The sequence below is a fragment of the Pipistrellus hanaki genome, assembly GCF_964339955.1.
Source record: "Pipistrellus hanaki genome assembly, chromosome: 16".
Lineage (NCBI taxonomy): Eukaryota > Metazoa > Chordata > Mammalia > Chiroptera > Vespertilionidae > Pipistrellus > Pipistrellus hanaki.
Genome location: NC_140518.1, coordinates 16,913,206 through 16,925,288, shown reverse-complemented (window position 1 = coordinate 16,925,288; position 12,083 = coordinate 16,913,206). Strand labels below are relative to the sequence as shown.

The following is a 12,083-nucleotide window of genomic DNA, read 5'->3' as shown; positions in this document are numbered from 1 at the left end:
GTTACAAAGATAGTATAGGGTTTTCATATATGCACACCCATTTATCCTATTGTTAATATCTTACATTTGTCACACTTTATTGAACTAATATTGATACCTATTAACTAAATCTCATATTTTATTCAAATGTCCTAAGTTGTCACATCTTTTATCTGTTTAAAGATCCCAATGAAGACACCATATTACATTCAGTCATCATGTCTCCTTAGACTCCTCTTGGCTATGAGAGTTTCTCAGATTTTTTTATTGTTTCTCAGACTTGTTATTAATGACCTTGAAAGTTTTTAAGAACAATGTCGTTTTGTAGAATGCCCCACTATTAAATTTGTCTGATTTTTCATGATTATTCTGTGTTCATGGGTTGTTGGAGGAAGGTAAGAGTACCGTTTTCACAATATCCTATCAAGGGTATATACTATCAAATGACTTACCACTGTTGATATTAACTTTGATCTGACTCAAGTTGTGTTTTTGTCTCCTCTACACTGTAAAATTATTCTTTTATCCTCCTTTCTATACTGTACTCTTTGGATGGAAGTCACTATATGCAGCCCATATTAAGAAACAGTGAGTTATTCTCCCCTTCCTTAACAATGGAATGGCTACATAAATTATTTGGAATTCTGCATGAGAGATTTGTTTACCCTCTTCTATTTATCTATTTTTTCAATCACTTATTTTTATCAGTATAGATTCATAAATATTTATTTTATACTTTGGGCTATAATCCAATACAACTTGGTTTTATTCTTTAAATTATTTTAACTTTGGTATTGGAAGCTGCAATAGTTGGTTTCTGTGTTCCTTTGACATACATCACTGGGGAGAAAGAAGCACACTTCCATACTTTCTGACTCTAGAAAAAGCTATAGGCTTATCTTGTATGTTCCCTGGCCCAGCCCAGGAATCAGTCATTTCTCCAAGAAGGCCTAAGAATTAACAAACTTAAACATTCATAAAGACCCACATTTTTCAAACAAATAGTTAAGCCAATTAACCCTTCAGTTCCTAAGGTCTTCCTCAACTACAACATTAAACTCCATGAGGTCAAGATCTTAATTCTGATCTCTATTGCATCCCCAGAGCCTAAAATACCATGCAGAGAATACACAATTCAGTAACTACTATAGATACTAAAGTCTCAGAAATTCTGAAGCTCTATAGCAGGGCTCAGGATTGAGTCACAACATAACTCGCCATTCCAATGGAATCTGCCTAGCTTTATCATATTTAGACTCCTGTTCTAACATCACTATGTCTAATTCACTGCATTGTTTTACAGTAAACAAAAGGCTTCCTTTTTCCACTGCTCCTCCCTCTTATTCCACTGCAAGCCAAACGTGTGTTAAGTACTCCCTAGGAAAATTTCCAGTGCAAAGGACTAATGCATCACATTTCCTAGATTTTTTTCTATAATGGCATATTGCCATTTACATCATTCTGCCCAAGCTCCATTCAAATGATCATTTTTAACTTGCTATGTGTAGTTTAAATGAAAGGCATAATGCCAAATTCTTATCAACATTGGCAGAAGAAAAATCACTGACAATGAAAGTGCCAGAAATTCACTGATACCTGTTTATACATAATGCCTCCTCAAGCACCCAGTTAGTATGCATGTAAAATAAAGCACCTGAAACCTACCAATATCTTTTTATAAATCTGTAAGTATGTAGAAAGAAAAAAGCATAAGCTAAACATATACTGTCTTATGTGTGCAGTGTTCGATTACAATTTGAAGGCATGTTTCCAGTCTCTCCAATTACATGCAAAAATAAGCCAAGATTATAATGAGATGGTTCTACTAAACTTTGTATCTACAATTTAATTAAAATATTCACTAAATAATGTGTGACAGCTTATTTTTTAGAGAAAGTTTCTGTAAGGAAAAAGAAAGTTACTCACTACTGACCAAAAGGAAGACACATTTACATAGTGTGACTTTTACTCTGGCTAACTTACTAGGTTAAGGCTTGTTCTGTAGATAGCATTGTCAAGTTAAATGCTCTACAGAGGCATATATTTAGAGATTCCAAAAGAAAAATGAGCACAAAACAAAATTATAGCAGCCCTAGAAGCCCTTATTTTCTTGTGCATACTGGCCTTTCCCAACCCAAAGATACATCAAATCCCTGTGCTCTGGACTAAAGATCTTACTGACAGAATATATGATGCTGACCATACTAAGACTTCAAGTTGATCCTTACAAAACCCTGCCTTGGTTGCTCCAATATCCATTTAAACCTTAAATGATTATTAGGAATAAATCTCACATTGAGTCTTTTTTAGAAGAAAGGCTTATTGTAATAAGTCTTCTGTAATACTCCCCCTACTGCTCCTTTAGAAAATTAATGGAAAAGACTACAGAGTTGTTCAAGTTCTCAGGGCAATCAAAAGAATCGTGATGCTTAGAATCCCTGTAGCTCTTAACCAAACCCCTCCTGATCCTCCATTCCTTCCATAAGAAATCGAATGGCAGTGTTCACACCAGAAGCCTACTGCTTATCTTGCTAAGACATACCCTCCCTGCTTGTATTTCGTAGCATTTTCCCACTCATTCTATGGATCCCACATACTATCAATATGTAATTCTTATTATTTATAAACAATATTTAATAATTTGTCATCTGAAATCCTTTTTTATTAAATTCTTTTCTGTTCACTTTGCATATCACTCTTCAACTCTTTATTCAAAAACTAATTTTGCAATAGTACTCCCTCTTTAGATGAAGGGAAACTAACGTGTTTCCCCAAAAATAAGACATCCTCCGAAAATAAGACCTACTTACAGGTTTCCTTCTGAGTGAAATATAAGGTATCCCCCCGAAAATAAGGATCCCCCTAGGCTAAACATGAGAGATTTGGTCCACTGATTCTGAAAGAAATGGGAGTCACAGGAAATTCAGGAATTGGATTGTTAGGATGATATTCCAGAAGATGATGACATGATTGTCATTGAATAAATGAGTAAATTCTTGATACTGTAGGATTCACAGTTTGTCTGGTTTGTGTTGACAACTACCGTACTACCATACCGTATACAGGTAATAAATTTCCTTTATTTTCATTGAACAATAAATGTATACCGTATTCTTCTTCGTGGAAAAATAAGACATCCCCTGAAAATAAGACCCAGCGCATCTTTGGGAGCAAAAATTAATATAAGACACTGTCTTATTTTCAGGGAAACAGGGTACATGATTATTTAGCTTTAACTCAAAAATTAATATGCAGGTCTAATCCTAAAACTACCTCCTATTGTCACCTCTGATTTAATATATTTTGTGGAATGACTTATCTTTAAAATAACAAAAAATAAATAAAGGCATTTCCTGAGCAGGATACACTGTTACCATTAAACATGCAGCCACTGACACAGGTTCACTGCTTAATGAAACATGGGGAGGCCCTACCTTACTGCCAAATGACCAAGAAGTTTGTTTCACTGGAGGAGTTAACCACAAACTGGGTAATATCCTTCTCTTAACACAGAAGTTCCACTGTTCATATCATCCCCAAAGTTACAGAAACTTTTCATGTTTCCCAGCCTAAAGTTTCGCCACTTGCACTAATGGCCATGTAGTTGTTCCCTCAGAGCTTACAGACTTTCTACCTATGAAATCATTATAATGTGCCCAATGCAAATGGGATCAATTCCACTAAAAACTTATTCTGTACTCTTATATGAAAATCTAACTAAGTAATGTCAGAGACTAACCTGGTCTACTCAGTCTTATACTGAACAAGTGTAAGTTTCACCTTTCTTCTCTAGAAATGATCTCACCTAAAGGGATCACTTTCAGGTCCTCCTGTCAATAGCTACAACAAACTTCAAAGTGTTGACACATAGGTTTATGTGTCACAGTAAAAACAAGCTACAAATCCAGACCACCAGATTTCCATGCCCCTGAGTGATCTTAAAATGAGTCTAATTAAAAGGACTCAGAAGCAGATGACTCCAAGAAACACACAACTTGCCCCGAAACTGCAGCTCAAGCTCATGACTACGTATACTGACAAATGCTACACAAGATTTTGGAACACAACAGAATTATGTGTTATTTTTTTAATCGTTTGTACACTATAAGCATCTATAGACGCAAGCAGCGGACCTTTTAAAATTCAAAATATCATGGCAGTTAACTGGTTAAAAAGGACTGCTATAGTATTTTTGTGATTAATTTAAATCTAAAGTGATATTGTTTTCTCTTGGTATAGTGGAACTGAGCTTGACTATGTTTAATTCCTGATACACTTGAAACATATGTTTTCAGATTAGCCTGTGCCTTGGCAGCTATCTATCTACACACCATAATCTCAAGACAGGTACATACTCAAAACATATACACAGACCACTTCTGGCCGATCCACTCGTCTGACCAACAAATCCATATGTCATCAGCCAATCAAAAACACTCAGGGGCCCTAATTAGTTTGGCTCAGTGGATAGAGCGTCGGCCTGCGGAGTCAAGGGTCCCAGATTACATTCTGGTCAAGGGCATGTACCTTGGTTGCGGGCACATCCCCAGTAGGAGGTGTGCAGGAAGTAGCTGATTGATGTTTCTTTCTCATAGATGTTTCTAACTCTTTATCACTCTCCCTTCCTCTCTGTAAAAAAAATTAATAAAATATATTTTAAACACACACACAGGGACTTTGCTTTCCTAATATAAACCAGAAATATCTCAAGTTCTTCTAGCTATTTCATTTCTCCTTCCCACAAAGTTGTCTCCAGCCTACCCAGACTTTACTAGATCAGGTTCCTTGCTTGGCAATGCTCAATTTTTGTTCTCTAATAGTCTTTGTTTTTCTTTTTAGTAACTGTTTCTAGGGTTCCCCACTATTAAATTCTTATTCATCTTTCCCTCTCTCCTTCATTTAATAGCATCACCAATCCACCTAGTCATCAAGGAAGCCTAGAAATTTACCCATTATCCATATACTTTCCATAGTAAATTTTCTAAAACAGAACTCAGACTATATCACTTACTTGCTTAAAATCTTTCAATGGCTTGCCAAAACACCTTAGCACACACAGTACTTTATCATTTGTATAAGCACCCTTCACCCACTATACTCTTTCAATACTGAACGCCTTCTTCACTAACCTCCAACTTACATACCTGGTTAAATCCTACTAATACTTAAAACTGAGCAAAACCATCACTTCCCAGTAAAAAGTGATCCTAACTACTACTCAGACCTTTACCAACCTAGCCAAGTTCACTTTTCCTTTCTTAGTCTCCTCACAGTACTGTTTATCTCTACCATATTAAAATACCACACTGTAGGCTACCTTAAAAATAAAGGTAATATCGTCTTAAACCTCTTCTGCTGCCATAGTGCCTGACCCTTAACAAGTACTCAATAAATAATTCTTTACTGAATGAATGAATGAATGAATGATGCTCTTAATATGTTAGACTGTCTCTGTTTTTCTTACCCCCTCCCTCAGTTTTATTAAGACACTAGAAACCCAGCACATGAAATCACACACAATAGTCTGCCGCTACACGCCACCCCACCCACCCACCTACCACTGCTCACCACGCCCGCTGCCCACCTTGCTGCGATCAGAGCCTGTGGGCCTCGGGGGAGGGACCTCATGCACCTCATTTGGTCATCCTGGTCATCATGACACTGGCTACCTATATATATATATATATATATATATATATATATATATATATATATATATATGACATATAACATTGTGTAAGTTCAAGGTGTACAACATGATGATTTAATATACATATATATTGCAAAATAATTACCACAGAAAGGTTAGTTAACTGAAGTCCAATTTTTTTTTTTTTTAATAAATTTTTATTGTTCATATTATTACAAGTGTTCCTTTCCCCCCCCCCTTCCCACCCCACCCTCTGTCCTTTCCCCACTCCCCATTGTCCTCATCCATAGGTGCACAGTTTATATGTTCAGTCTCTTCCCACATTCCCCTCTCCCCTTTTCCCCAAGAATCATCAGTTCACTCCCCTTCCATACCTCTGATTCTACAATATTATATTCAACAGTTAATATTGTTCATCAGATTTGTTTTTTTAATTTCCTTGGTTTTTAGATTCACTTGTTGATAATTACGTATTTGTTGTTCATAATTTTTATCTTTGTTTACTTTCTCTTCTGAAAGAACCCCCTTCAGCAATTCATATAATTCTGGTTTGGTGGTGATGAACTCCTTTAGCTTTTTTTTATTAGTGAAGCTCTTTATCTGGCCTTCGATTCTGAGTGATAGCTTTGCTGGGTAGATTATTTTTGGCTGTAGGTTCTTGCTATTCATCACCTTGAATATTTCTTGCCATTCCCGTCTGGCCTGCATGGTTTCTGTTGAGAAATCAGCTGACAATCGTATAGGTGCTCCTTTATAGGTAACCACCTGCTTAGCTCTTGCTGCTTTTAATATTCTCTCTTTGTCCTTTGCTCTTGGAATCTTAATTATGATTTGTCTTGGTGTGGTCCTCTTTGGATTCCTCTTATTTGGAGTTCTGTGTGCTTCCTGGACTTGTAAGTCCAATTCTTTCCCCAGGTGGGGGAAGTTTTCTGTCACTATTTCTTTCAGTATGTTTTCGATATCTTGCTCTCTCTCATCTTCTGGGACCCCCATGATTCTGATGTTGGATCGTTTGAAGTTGTCCCAGAGGTTTCTTACATTATCTTCAATTTTCTGGATTCTCTTGCCTTCTAGCTTCTGCAGAGGAGTGTCTTCTGGCTCTTTATGTTCCAAATCTTTGACTTGATTCTTGCGATCTTCTATTCTGTTTTTAGGACTCTGTAGAATATTTTTTATTTCAGACAATGTATTCTTTATTTCTTGTTGATCCCTTAGCATTTCTTGTTGATCCCTTTTCATATCCTCATAGGTCTCATTTATTTTATCGGCCTTTTCTAGGAGTCTCTTGAAAAACCCTATAAGTGTGGTTTTGAACTCTATATCCAGTCGCTTTTTGTCCTCCATTTCTTTCGTTTGTGATCTATTTGGTTTAGGCATTTTCGCAGGCAGCTTTTCTGATGGGGCGGAGTTTGAGGGTGGAGCCTACAGCCTTGGCTTCCGTCAGCCCCGCCCTATGCGACTCCTGAGACTCAGGGTCCTTCAGTACTTGTTGCAAGCGCCTCTGAGAGAAAGGTGCCCTCGATTTTCGCCTGCTACCAAACAGTGTAAGCTCTCCCGCAATGGGCCCGAAACTGGGGTTCAGTTCAGTTGGAAGTGGAGTTGGAGGTGGCGTTCAGAGCAGTCTGGAGCCTGTCTCCTTCCCGCCAGGGCAGTCCTACGGCACAGCCGGCCGGCCCTTCTCTGCGCGCTGTGTGCGCCTCCGGGACCTCCTTTCGCTGCTTCCCCGAGTACCGCCTTACAGCCCAGCTCCCTCTGGATGAGCCTGGGTCCCCAGGGTCTGGCCTAGAACGGGGGTTCAGAGCAGTTGGGGGCCCAGCACAGTCCGAGTGTTTATCTCCTTCCCGCTAGGGAACGCCAGCCAGGCACTCGGCCTCCCTCCTCTCCGGCTCCGTCCTCTCCGCGCGCGCCGCGTGTCTCCGTACCTTGGGCTTTTACAGCTCCTCCGTGCTTCCTTCTGGTTTTCTCCTTGCTTCTCGTTGTAGAATTTCCAGTCAGTTGACTTTCCTGTAGTTCTGGGTAATGTCCATTTTATATTTTAGTTGTATTTTATTGAAATTGTTGCGTGCGGCTGCGGCTAGGTGTCTACCCGAGCAGCCATCTTGGATTCTCCTCCACAATAAAATCTGAAGTCCAATTCTTAAGTGGGAATAAAACCTTTGGTATGTAGATGCTCCCTACCTAGACATCATTTTTTATATAAACTGTCCTCTTAGTCCTACAAAAATTATATGAGGTATATATAATTTTACTGATGAGGAAACTGAGACTCAAAAGTCTCAAAACTACCAAGTAGAATAGGAAGATATAAAATTCAAATTTTTCTCAGTTTAAGATCCATACTCTTCCTATTACGTTTTGCTATTTACTTATAGGTAGAACCTAGAGAGAAAATAGCTCCCCTCATGTACTGTGGCAACTTTATCCCCACCCAAAACATCATCATAAATTGTAAAGGGTATTTAAGAACGCATAAGGCAAATTAGAGCAATCACTGCACTGAAATTAAAAGAAAAACTAGACCAAGGTAAACCACGAGTTTCTAAAGAGATGGAATTTCTAAAGGAATCAACTGGGAAAGAATCTTAGAGGTTGGGATCGATGTCCCACGGCAAAATCTTGATGACAACTTTTTAGTAACATTGCAGTAAAAAGGCTAGAACAAATGACAGGTAAGTGAAATTTAAGAGGTTAAGCCTGGAAGGTGTAGCTCAGCAATTGAGCATTGACCCAGGAACCAAGAGGCCTCTGATTCAATCCCCTGTTGGTGGCATGCAAGAGGCAGCTAATCAATGATGTTTCTCTCTCTCTCTCTCTCTTTCTCTTTAAAAAAAAAGAAAAGAAAAAAAAAAAATCAATAAAAACATTTTTTTTTTTTAAAGGAAAAGAGGTTAAGATGAACAGCATGTTAATAGCATTTTAAAAACAACATAGCAAAAGGAAACAGAAAAATAGAACTAAGAGAACAGAGGCCAGGAAAAGCATTCTGATAACAAACAGGTAAACTATCCAAAACCAAAGTCTATTCAGAAACCTCCTGCAGGAAGAGCCTAGAACACTCACCAAAAAAGACTGCCTTGACGCATGAATTTTGGCCTAAAGTCTGTAAGAAATTAATTTGATAAATTAACTGCAAGAAAAATACTTATTCAGAAACCTAGGCTACAGGTAGAGAAAATAAAGGGTTAGGCCCGGGAGATGTAGAGACAACTTATAAAGACAATAAAGCTTAAGTGTTAGGTTAGGAGAAATCATAAAAGGTACCTGGAAAGAACTACTTAATATTTGAAACAAGGTTCAACCTGAGAGACATGAAACTACGTATATGTAGTTTGAACCCAGAAATGCTCTTGTAATATGAAGATTAGCTATAAACCTACTTAGGTGAAAAGGGTGGTTTTACAAAAAGGGATAATGAATGACAAGGAAAGACCAGCCACTTGAAGTGACTAGAGAGAATCATCATCTGCTTTTGCCCTTAGGTAGTGAAATATAAACTTAATGCAAATGAACTGAACAGCAAAAATCTTAAAAGCTTTTGCTTGTTTGTCTGTTTATTTTATAATATTCCAAAGTCTTCATACCTGCATCAAGTAGAAAACCACTTCACTTGAGAGATTATCAGTCAACTGGGAATTTCTAAAATATACAATCCCAATCCAATTAAAGGTCACAAAAGATGTTACTCTGCAAGTGAGCAGAGAGCTAATCTGCCCAAACACAATAAATGAGTTCCTGCCACCACGCCTAAACTGGTGCAACAGGTTGGTATAAGCAGTAAGACAAAACTATCTGTTAATACAGTTCGACCTAAAAATTTCTACAGGCTCTAATCATCAGGGGAGAGAAAACAAATGATGGTCCATCCTCAGTTAAAACAAACTGAGTCAAATTGGTTTTTTTAAACTGTCCTTAGAAAACTATAAAATGGAAAAACCAAACTGGCGGCATAGGTAAACACCTAAACTGCTGCCTCGCACAATTTCAAAACTACAACTAAAAGACAAAATGGACATCATCCAGAACCACAGGAAGGCTGGTTGAGTGAAAATTCTACAACTAGAAGGAAAGAGAAAAGCACATTGAGACTCAGAGGAGCTGCCGAAGGTAGAGGTACCGAGGTGCGAGCACGGAGAGGGCAGGCAACTGAGTGCGCGGCTGGCTCTCTCAACTGGGAGGGAGACAAAAGCTCCCTACGGCTCTGAACTCCAGTTCTGGGCAAGACTCTGGGGACCCAGACTCATACGGGAAGAAACTGGGAGTGGCAAGCCACATGAGAATATTTAAATTCTGAAAGAAATAGAAAAATGTATTTGATAGGGCAAAGTTCCAGATCCCAAAAGGAAAATTAATTGCCTTGATATGGAACACACCATGACAGGTGTTCTTTGAAAACCCACCCAAGCTCCTATGACCTACTCTTTCATGACACCAAATGCACTTAACCAATGCCCTCAAAGAAAGAGATAACAAGATCCTAAATTCTACTTCTGAACTCATTTCACCCTTTATTGAGTGTAAAAAGTAGTTACACACTAATAACTAATATTCATTGAGCATTTACTACCTCCCAAGTACCTTATATGATTAGCTCATTAAATTCTCTGGATTAATATTTTCCCCATTCTACAAAAGAAAAATAAGGCTTGGAGAACAGCCACCCAGTGAGGTTGTGCTTTTATTATCACACAGATAGCCTCTCATCATCTGTTAACCACCCATCATTCTAGTTTTCCTCTAAGCCTCTCTTTTTTTAAAAAAGAGGGGAAAGGCAACACTTTCAATCTCCACAAGCTTTTACTTGATTAAGTTTTGGCACATTAATCACAAATTTCTCCATTAGCTTAGAAGTCTAAAGGTACAATGGTCAAAGAATCCTGTGTAATCCACACCACATGGTTAACAACTCACCACACCCCAACATACTCCTAAAATCAGTCTTCCCAGGGAATATTTGCCAGTTAAACAAAATGAATCTCCAACTGACCTAACATTCAGTCAGCTGTCAAAGGAGACATGGGCAGAGAAAACAAACTTCTCTTACTCCAGAACACTCACTCAGCCTATCAGACCTAAACCTGGTTCTAAGGAAGTTACAAATGCTTCTGTCACCCTTTTCTTTTCTTTTTTTTAAGCTGGAGGGAAAACTGAGACAAAAAGGAACTGCTTAGGGGGAAAAACTGTTCAAAAGTCTCCAGTCCCTTCTGTCAAGAGATCTTAAATAACTTAGGAGACAGAACAACACAGAGCTTAGAAATGAGAGAAAAACACATGTTTTCAAATTTTAGCTCCCCCACACCTATTAGCTTTAAGCCGTTGGAGAAATTACTTAACCTCTCGAAGATCAATGTTTGCTGATAATATTTGTATCACCTATTTCATAGGATTACTTTGAGAATTAAGTGAAATGATTTAGGTAAAGAATTTCTTAATAGTCGGCAAATAGAGGTAATTGATATTTACTATTATTATAAAAGGAAGAATACCTAATGACAGATTCCTCCATATCCAGGGTATTGGGAGTTGATCAGGATCCCTTAAATGAGAGCAAGGGAACAAGAACTTCAAAGAATATAAAACAGAAATAGAAGCAAGAAACTCCCTTCCCATTGACTCCTTCACACCCACCCAAGTATAATTCCATCCCAGGTGAAATGTTTGTATTAGCTGAGTAAAAATAATAACTTTGTTATTATTAACATATAAATTTATTGTTATTAGTATGTTAATAATAATAATAAAGATAGTAAAATGGTCATTTACATAAATCCCTTAGTATTATATTTATTTACAATCCTCCAGTGATGATCAATAACAGCAACAACAAAAAAAATCTACACTAATAAAAGAGAAAGATGCAAATTGACTGTACCTTCGTGACGCCCACAAGCCAATCAAGAGTGGGTATGCAAAATAACCCAACAAAATTGCAAGTTAATTTGCATACACAGGCCCTGGGAGCAGGACGCTTGAGTCATAGCCATGGTGTCAATGCAGGCATTCCGCACTACCCCAGCAGCCCTTGCCTCTGGGCAGTATAGGAAGGCAGAAAGGCAGCTCCAGGCCAGAGCAAAGGTGGTGCCAGCAGCCAGGGGTAGGAAGGCCCATTCTTGCATGAATCTTTGTGCATCAGGTCTCTAATGTATGTGTGTGTATATGAATATATATATGGACTTCATAGAAGTAAATAAAAATATAAAAATCTGATGTCCACACTAAGAATCAAAGAAATTAAATACCTTTTTAAAAAAAAAAAAATCCTCACCATAACCGAAACTGGTTTGGCTCAGTGGTAGAGCATCGGTCTGCGGACTGAAAGGTCCCAGGTTCAATTCTGGTCAAGGGCATGTACCTTGGTTGCAGGCACATCCCCAGTAGGGGGTGTGCAAGAGGCAGCTGGTTGATGTTTCTCTCTCATCAACGTTTCTAGCTCTCTATCCCTCTCTCTTCCTCTCTG

At 38.1% G+C, this 12,083-nt stretch overlaps 1 protein-coding gene across 1 annotated transcript in view; it reads right to left on the bottom strand.

The window, feature by feature from the left end:
- The window catches only part of SMURF2 (SMAD specific E3 ubiquitin protein ligase 2), an 87,533-nt gene that overhangs the window by 55,396 nt on the left and 20,054 nt on the right, over positions 1 to 12,083 (bottom strand). The gene's annotated exons all lie outside the window — the stretch shown is intronic.